Source organism: Nerophis lumbriciformis, linkage group LG19 (genome assembly GCF_033978685.3).
Source record: "Nerophis lumbriciformis linkage group LG19, RoL_Nlum_v2.1, whole genome shotgun sequence".
NCBI classification, from domain to species: Eukaryota; Metazoa; Chordata; class Actinopteri; order Syngnathiformes; family Syngnathidae; genus Nerophis; species Nerophis lumbriciformis.
This window is the reverse complement of record NC_084566.2, coordinates 21500802-21509247: the sequence shown is the minus strand read 5'-3', so window position 1 is coordinate 21509247 and position 8446 is coordinate 21500802. Positions and strand designations below refer to the sequence as shown.

General features: G+C 46.3%; 1 long non-coding RNA gene across 1 annotated transcript; it reads left to right on the top strand.

The window, feature by feature from the left end:
• On the top strand, nt 1-8243 carry LOC133619022 (uncharacterized). Its single transcript, XR_009817381.1, has 3 exons — nt 1-308; nt 7945-8047; nt 8127-8243. It is a non-coding gene; the product is annotated as an uncharacterized lncRNA (long non-coding RNA).
• Nucleotides 8244-8446: the final 203 nt, after the last annotated feature.

Sequence of the window (8446 nt, the reverse complement as noted above, 5' to 3'; positions counted from 1 at the left end):
TCACCATGTAGGCCTTTATGTGCATGAGTCTGGCCTCCCTGTACTTGTGGGCTAAAACAATAAATTATGTATCTTACATCATTACATGTATGTTAGTGCTAAATTAAAATATAGTTTTACCAGTCAGAAGAGTGGATTTAAGAGCATTCAGGCTAATATCACCGCTATAGCTAGCTTGAGGGTAATTAGTCTTAACAGTCACGCTGAACTGCGGAACAACAAACATGGAGGACAAAAAGAAGCTGCATTAAAAAAAGAGACAGTGGAGTGGAATATTGTAGCATCCAGAACGAAGGCACAGCGACAGGGTAAGCTAACGTTAGCATGTGTCTGTCTTTACAGTTCCACTGTAGCTAATTTTGTCCTGTTTTACAGAAAAAATATGTTATAATGTTATGTTATAGCAGTAATATATGTCCCAGGAGCCTGTTTTTATGAAAAAGCTTTCATTTGTTAACATCTTGATAGATAGCTATCTGATGATAGGTAGATGAATATAGATAAATACTTGGTTTGTTTGCTAAACTGGTCATCAGTCATGTTAGATATCTGTCACCATGTCGGCCTTTTTATGTGGAGGTCTGGTCTCCCTGAGCTTGTGGGCTAAAACAACAAACTCTGGCTTCCTCAGTCCAAAAAACATGTATGAAAGCATTACATTGAGTCCTGGCTGTAAGAAGAGTGCATTTAGGTACATTCAAGTGAATGGTAACTACTCTAGCTCGCTAGATACTTGGCAACTTGAATTTCTAAAGCTATTGGTTATTTCCTGATAGTTTCCCAAGGTCCTTTTGAGTAGTGACAGTATCTCCAGAACCTGCTTTGAGCACGACACGTGAGAACAATCTATTATCTCCCTATTGTTTACTCCACTTTTAGGCCCCTTCTACACTAAGGTTATCCAGGGTAAAGCCCACCTAATCTTATCCTTGTCCACACACACACAATGGTTGTTTAGACCCTCGCCACACTCCGTCCGCCGGCGCAACGCGACCTAGTACGCATGCGCGGAAAATGCGCACGTCATAGTCACCTCCAGTGTTGCTTTGTGTGCAAGTTCTTCAATTTAACTTATCTGAACAATATCCAGTGTTGTGGTACTTCAATAAACTGGAATCCAGTGGGCTGTTGGGCCCTATTGTAGTGAATCACACTTGAGCCGTCATAAATTAATCAAATCTTTAATGTGAAAGTAAACAATGTGATAAAGAACATTTGACATCAATCAATCTAGGGATCTAGATATCTCGTCAGGACACTTCTCACTCTTTTGCCTTCACCTTCATTGTCCATTCGTTTTTGGTGACTTTATATACTCTGGACCTAGACGTTGAGTCCGCGACATACATGGCACACAATAACTGATACAGTCTGCTTTGTCAGTCCAAAAGCATTCGCCGTTTTCTGTAGTCTAAAAATAATAAAAATCATTATTATTTTTATTGAAATCATGACTATTGATCACTATTATTCATTATGTTTGGTAAAAACATAGCGTTTCCTCCGGGTGGGGTCCTGGAGGTGACGTCATCAAGTTATTCGTACGTAAATAGCAAAAAGGCTAAATAAACGTTATCTATATACTGTATCTAAAGACAAATATTTTTCTGCTCATTATTAGTTTTAACATTTCCTCTTTTCCTGATTACATGCTGCCTTTAGCTTTATTCATACATTTGTTATGTTTTTTGGAGGGGCTATAAAAAACATCCATGTTCTGGATCAATTGGACACCACAACTTGACCTAATCACACATTATGGTTATGGTTTTATGGTTTAAGTTTATTTCGAATATGCATACAGCTACATATTTTTTTTCTCATATGACTACTTTGTTTGCCTTCTTTGCTTAATCCATTCAATGATTTAATTCCACATAATGATACTGAAGGTTTTGTACGTGCATAGAAATGTTTTGAATGAGTTTTTCCTCCAAGCTTATATTTCTCTTCTTTTGTTGAGAAGGATTTTTGTACATTCATGGGTAGCAGGTTATAGTTCAATTTAAGCAGTGTGCAAAATGCACTAAATAATTGAATTTTAGTATTTTTCATTCAATGAATAAAGGGTTTAAATGTTCATATCCAACGTAAACATTCTTCTAACTGACCTCTTTTGCAACATGGTTTGTGAATGAAGTGTACTTTTGTAGTTATTTCCCCATATTTCTACACAATACCTCGGATATGGTAACACTAGTGAGCAAAAGAAAATATGGAGTGATTTTTGGTCCAGTACATATTTTGATTTATTCATTATTGATATTTTTCTTGCCACCTTATGTTGTATCTTTTTGATATGAGATTTCCAGTTCATGTCATCATCTATTCAGTCTCCAGTCTTATAAAAAATAGATACAAAATTAAAAAGTTGCTATTTTCATTGTGTATGGGAATTTGCTTGGTTGAAATGGTAGGTTGCTGTTAAAGGTTGTATGTTAAAGGTTCTAAATTTTCTTCAATTACCTTTTTTATCGTTTCCGCACCGGATTACAAGGCGCACTGCCGATGAGCAGGTCTCGTCAGGTTTTTTTCATACAAAAGGCGCACCGAACTATAGGGCGCATTAAAGGGGTCATCCATCCATCCATCCATCTTCTTCCGCTTATCCGAGGTCGGGTCGCGGGGGCAGCAGCCTAAGCAGGGAAGCCCAGACTTCCCTCTCCCCAGCCACTTCGTCCAGCTCCTCCCGGGGGATCCCGAGGCGTTCCCAGGCCAGCCGGGAGACATAGTCTTCCCAACGTGTCCTGGGTCTTCCCCGTGGCCTCCTACCGGTCGGACGTGCCCTAAACACCTCCTTAGGGAGGCGCTCGGGTGGCATCCTGACCAGATGCCCGAACCACCTCATCTGGCTCCTCTCGATGTGGAGGAGCAGCGGCTTTACTTTGAGCTCCCCCCGGATGACAGAGCTTCTCACCCTATCTCTAAGGGAGAGCCCCGCCACTCGGCGGAGGAAACTCATTTCGGCCGCTTGTACCCGTGATCTTGTCCTTTCGGTCATAACCCAAAGCTCATGACCATAGGTGAGGATGGGAACGTAGATCGACCGGTAAATTGAGAGCTTTGCCTTCCGGCTCAGCTCCTTCTTCACCACAACAGATCGATACAGCGTCCGCATTGCTGAAGACGCCGCACCGATCCGCCTGTCGATCTCACGATCCACTCTTCCCTCACTCGTGAACAAGACTCCGAGGTACTTGAACTCCTCCACTTGGGGCAAGATCTCCTCCCCAACCCGGAGATGGCACTCCACCCTTTTCCGGGCGAGAACCATGGACTCGGACTTGGAGGTGCTGATTCTCATCCCAGTCGCTTCACACTCAGCTGCGAACCGATCCAGTGAGAGCTGAAGATCCTGGCCAGATGAAGCCATCAGGACCAAATCATCTGCAAAAAGCAGAGACCTAATCCTGCAGCCACCAAACCGGATCCCCTCAACGCCTTGACTGCGCCTAGAAATTCTGTCCATAAAAGTTATGAACAGAATCGGTGACAAAGGGCAGCCTTGGCGGAGTCCAACCCTCACCGGAAACGTGTCCGACTTACTGCCGGCAATGCGAACCAAGCTCTGACACTGATCATACAGGGAGCGGACCGCCACAATCAGACAGTCCGAAACCCCATACTCTCTGAGCACTCCCCACAGGACTTCCCGAGGGACACGGTCGAATGCCTTCTCCAAGTCCACAAAGCACATGTAGACTGGTTGGGCAAACTCCCATGCACCCTCAAGGACCCTGCCGAGAGTATAGAGCTGGTCCACAGTTCCACGACCAGGACGAAAACCACACTGTTCCTCCTGAATCCGAGGTTCGACTATCCGGCATAGCCTCCTCTCCAGTACACCTGAATAGACCTTACCGGGAAGGCAGAGGAGTGTGATCCCACGATAGTTAGAACACACCCTCCGGTTCCCCTTTTTAAAGAGAGGAACCACCACCCCGGTCTGCCAATCCAGAGGTACTGCCCCCGATGTCCACGCGATGCTGCAGAGTCTTGTCAACCAAGACAGCCCTACAGCATCCAGAGCCTTAAGGAACTCCGGGCGGATCTCATCCACCCCCGGGGCCTTGCCACCGAGGAGCTTTTTAACTACCTCAGCAACCTCAGCCCCAGAAATAGGAGAGCCCACCACAGATTCCCCAGGCACTGCTTCCTCATAGGAAGACGTGTTGGTGGGATTGAGGAGGTCTTCGAAGTATTCCCTCCACCGATCCACAACTTCCGCAGTCGAGGTCAGCAGAACACCATCCGCACCATACACGGTGTTGGTAGTGCACTGCTTCCCCTTCCTGAGGCGGCGGATGGTGGTCCAGAATCGCTTCGAAGCCGTCCGGAAGTCGTTTTCCATGGCTTCCCCGAACTCCTCCCATGTCCGAGTTTTTGCCTCCGCGACCGCTGAAGCCGCACACTGCTTGGCCTGTCGGTACCTGTCCGCTGCCTCAGGAGTCCCATGAGCCAAAAGAACCCGATAGGACTCCTTCTTCAGCTTGACGGCATCCCTAACCGCCGGTGTCCACCAACGGGTTCTAGGATTACCGCCACGACAGGCACCAACTACCTTGCGGCCACAGCTCCAATCAGCCGCCTCGACAATAGAGGTGCGGAACATGGTCCACTCGGACTCAATGTCCAGCACCTCCCTCGTGACATGTTCAAAGTTCTTCCGGAGGTGGGAATTGAAACTCTCTCTGACAGGAGACTCTGCCAGACGTTCCCAGCAAACCCTCACAATGCGTTTGGGCCTGCCAGGTCTGTCCGGCATCCTCCCCCACCATCGCAGCCAACTCACCACCAGGTGGTGATCGGTAGAAAGCTCCGCCCCTCTCTTCACCCGAGTGTCCAAAACATGAGGCCGCAAATCCGACGACACAACTACAAAGTCGATCATAGAACTGCGGCCTAGGGTGTCCTGGTGCCAAGTGCACATATGGACACCCTTATGCTTGAACATGGTGTTCGTTATGGACAATCCGTGACGGGCACAAAAGTCCAATAACAAAACACCACTTGGGTTCAGATCCGGGCGGCCATTCTTCCCAATCACGCCTCTCCAGGTTTCACTGTCGTTGCCAACATGAGCGTTGAAGTCCCCCAGTAGAACGAGGGAATCACCCGGGGGAGCACTCTCAAGTACTCCCTCGAGTGAATCCAAAAAGGGTGGGTACTCTGAGCTGCTGTTTGGCGCGTAAGCGCAAACAACAGTCAGGACCCGTCCCCCCACCCGAAGGCGGAGGGAAGCTACCCTCTCGTCCACCGGGTTGAACTCCAACATGCAGGCTCTGAGCCGGGGGGCAACAAGAATTGCCACCCCAGCCCGTCGCCTCTCACTGCTGGCAACGCCAGAGTGGAAGAGAGTCCAGCCCCTCTCGAGAGAACTGGTTCCAGAGCCCTTGCTGTGCGTCGAGGTGAGTCCGACTATATCCAACCGGAACTTCTCTACCTCGCGCACTAGCTCAGGCTCCTTCCCCCCCAGCGAGGTGACGTTCCACGTCCCAAGAGCTAGCTTCTGTAGCCGAGGATCGGACCGCCAAGTGCCCTGCCTTCGGCTACCGCCCAGCTCACATTGCACCCGACCTCTATGGCCCCTGCTATGGGTGGTGAGCCCATTGGAGGGGGGACCCACGTTGCCTCTTCGGGCTGTGCCCGGCCGGGCCCCATGGGGACAGGCCCGGCCACCAGGCGCTCGCCATCGTGCCCCAACTCCGGGCCTGGCTCCGGAGGGGGGCCCCGGTGACCCACGTCCGGGCGAGGGAAATCTGAGTCTCGGTTCTTGCATTTCCATAGAAGTCTTCGAGCTGCTCTTTGTCTGATCCCTCACCTAGGACCTGTTTGTCTTGGGAGACCCTACAAGGGGGCATGGAAGCCCCCAGACAACATAGCTCCTAGGATCATTGGGACACGCAAACTCCTCTACCACGGTAAGGTGGCAGCTCAGAGAGGAGTAAAGGGGTCATATTATTATTTATTTTTTCTAAATGGAAAACACTTCCTTGTGGTCTACATAACATGTAATGTTGGTTCTTTGTTCAAAATGTTACAAAGCTAATGTTTTACAGACCATCTTCAAGTTGCTTTCTGACAGTCGCTTCAGAATGCGCCGTTTTGTGGGCGGTCTGTTGTAGCGGTGTAGCGTGCAAGGACAGGATTGGAAAAAGTGTCAAAAGATGGAGCTAACTGTTTTAATGACATTCAGACTTTACTTAAATCAACAACGGAACAGCATCTTCTCATCCGTGGCTCACTCGTGCAACAACGCCGGAAATGTGTCCCGTGAAAAACCGTCAGACCGGAACTCTAATAACTAAAGTTCCTTGGGTGAATTATCCAAACCCACTATACCTGTATGTTTTAGTGCTTCCTTACCGAGATACAAGTTGGAACTTTACACTAGTTCATATTAGAAATAGCAACAGTGGAGGATGAATGTCTCATAACAAGAAGTTTGTTGACTAGGGTGTTGGCGCGCACTACAACAACGGACGGGCGCTAATTTTCAGGACTTATGCAGATCTCAAATACAGCAGTGAGAAAAGTTGGTTTTGCATAATATTGCAAAACAAAACAGCAGATAACATGTCTGCTAATGGGTGCCATTTTGCAATTCTAATACACAAACCATAATAATACTCGTATGTTGACAATCCATCAAGCGGTGCGGCTTCATAGCTTACCAAAGTTGTACTAAAACATTTTGACAGATTTTTGAGCGTCGTGTGGAATGTTCTATATTCTCAATGGAACATTTAAAGTTGTGGTGTTGTTTATAAGTGTCATCCTGCAGTCTACACGTATCTCTTATGTGTGACTACCATTTACTGGTCAGACTTATCATTACACCATGTACCAAATAAAATAGCTTCGAGGTCGGTATCCACAACCAGAATTATTCCGTACATTAGGCGCACCGGGTTATAAGGCGCACTGTCGATTTTTGGGACAATGAAAGGCTTTTAAGTGCGCCTTATAGTCCAAAAAATACGATCATTACGTTACAATCAATTGAGGTTTTGGGTTGTTTGTAGTGTCAAGTATGTATATTAAATGACAAATTACAAAAATATAGCGTTCTTTGGTATAACAATTGTTCTTCAATCCACAATTACCGGATTCATACACATGCACAGATGCAGGAGGCGCATGAATTCCAATGGGGAACACGTCTTGCCAGAATGCAGATAAGTGTTGGCACTGGACGAAAAAGTGTCTCCAGGCTCTGTTTAGCAGGATGGCCACCCGTTAGTAGATACTGCGACTCCAAGGAGACAAACAGACCACCGTATTGTGCAAGCGTCCACACCTGTCTTTAACGCACGGCGAGGTAGACTCCATTGAAGTGAAACGAGGCACAGGCTGCAGCAGCCCGGGAAAAAGTTTGTTAATGCCATGGTCATGGAGCTGGAGCTCTGGGCACATACACAATGGCCTCAGGCGTGGCTGGCTGCCGATTCACGGGGCTTCAAGACGAGCCGTTGTTGCTTTTCTGCGATCGCGGCTGAGAAAGTGCTTGATTTGATATAAGAAGCCTACTTTTTAAATGTTAATATCATCGCTGATCAACCTCATTTATTTGTGGCAAAAAGAAAAACCTGCTTCCCCTTTGATATGATAGCTAGAGATATGGCCAACACTTACAAAAGTCAGGCTTAACTGCACATCTTAAATGATACCCTGTTACTCTGCCAACTATCCGTCAGTGAGCTACGGATGTGTGAGTTTGATCATTGTGTTTTTCTTCAGCGAATAGGCTAGCAGAGCACAATGTTGCTTTTACTACTGTGAGATCTCTGAGACAAATTAAAATTGTTTAAAAAATGCATAATATGGGACCTTTTAAGTTGTCCATCATGTTAGAGTGAGTGTGGCACGGTGGATCAATGGTTACGCTTCTCAGCAAGAGGGTAGCTGGCTAAAACCAAAACAAACTCTGGCTTCCTCCAACAGTCCAAACACCAGTATGTTAGGTTATGAAGACGCTAAATGGACCGTAGCTGTGAATGAGGGTGTGCCTCGCCTCGTGGCAGCTGGGATGGATGACACCATAAAAGTATGTCCTTCAAAAGTCAATTCACTCTGGAGACCAGGTTAGTAATGCCACCTTTTTTCCCTTTTTATTCGAATTCCAGAAAACCTGAAACAGATCTTTGCACGATACTCCATTTGTAAAGACATGGTACGGAATGTCTCATCCTTATCCCAACATGTGGACAAAAACAAAATTAATTATACAACAGCAGTGTGACTTAAACCAACGTCTAATCTGCTGTAATGTAATTTATGTTAATGACAATAATAGAGCTGTGTTTTGATATATTGTTTATGTAATGCAAATTGAATAATTTTGCAGTTCATTAAAAAGCATGTATCTCCATATTTTCTTTTTTGCTTTTTCTTTGATTTTGGTACAATATGACCCAAAACATTAAAAAGATATGCATATATAAAA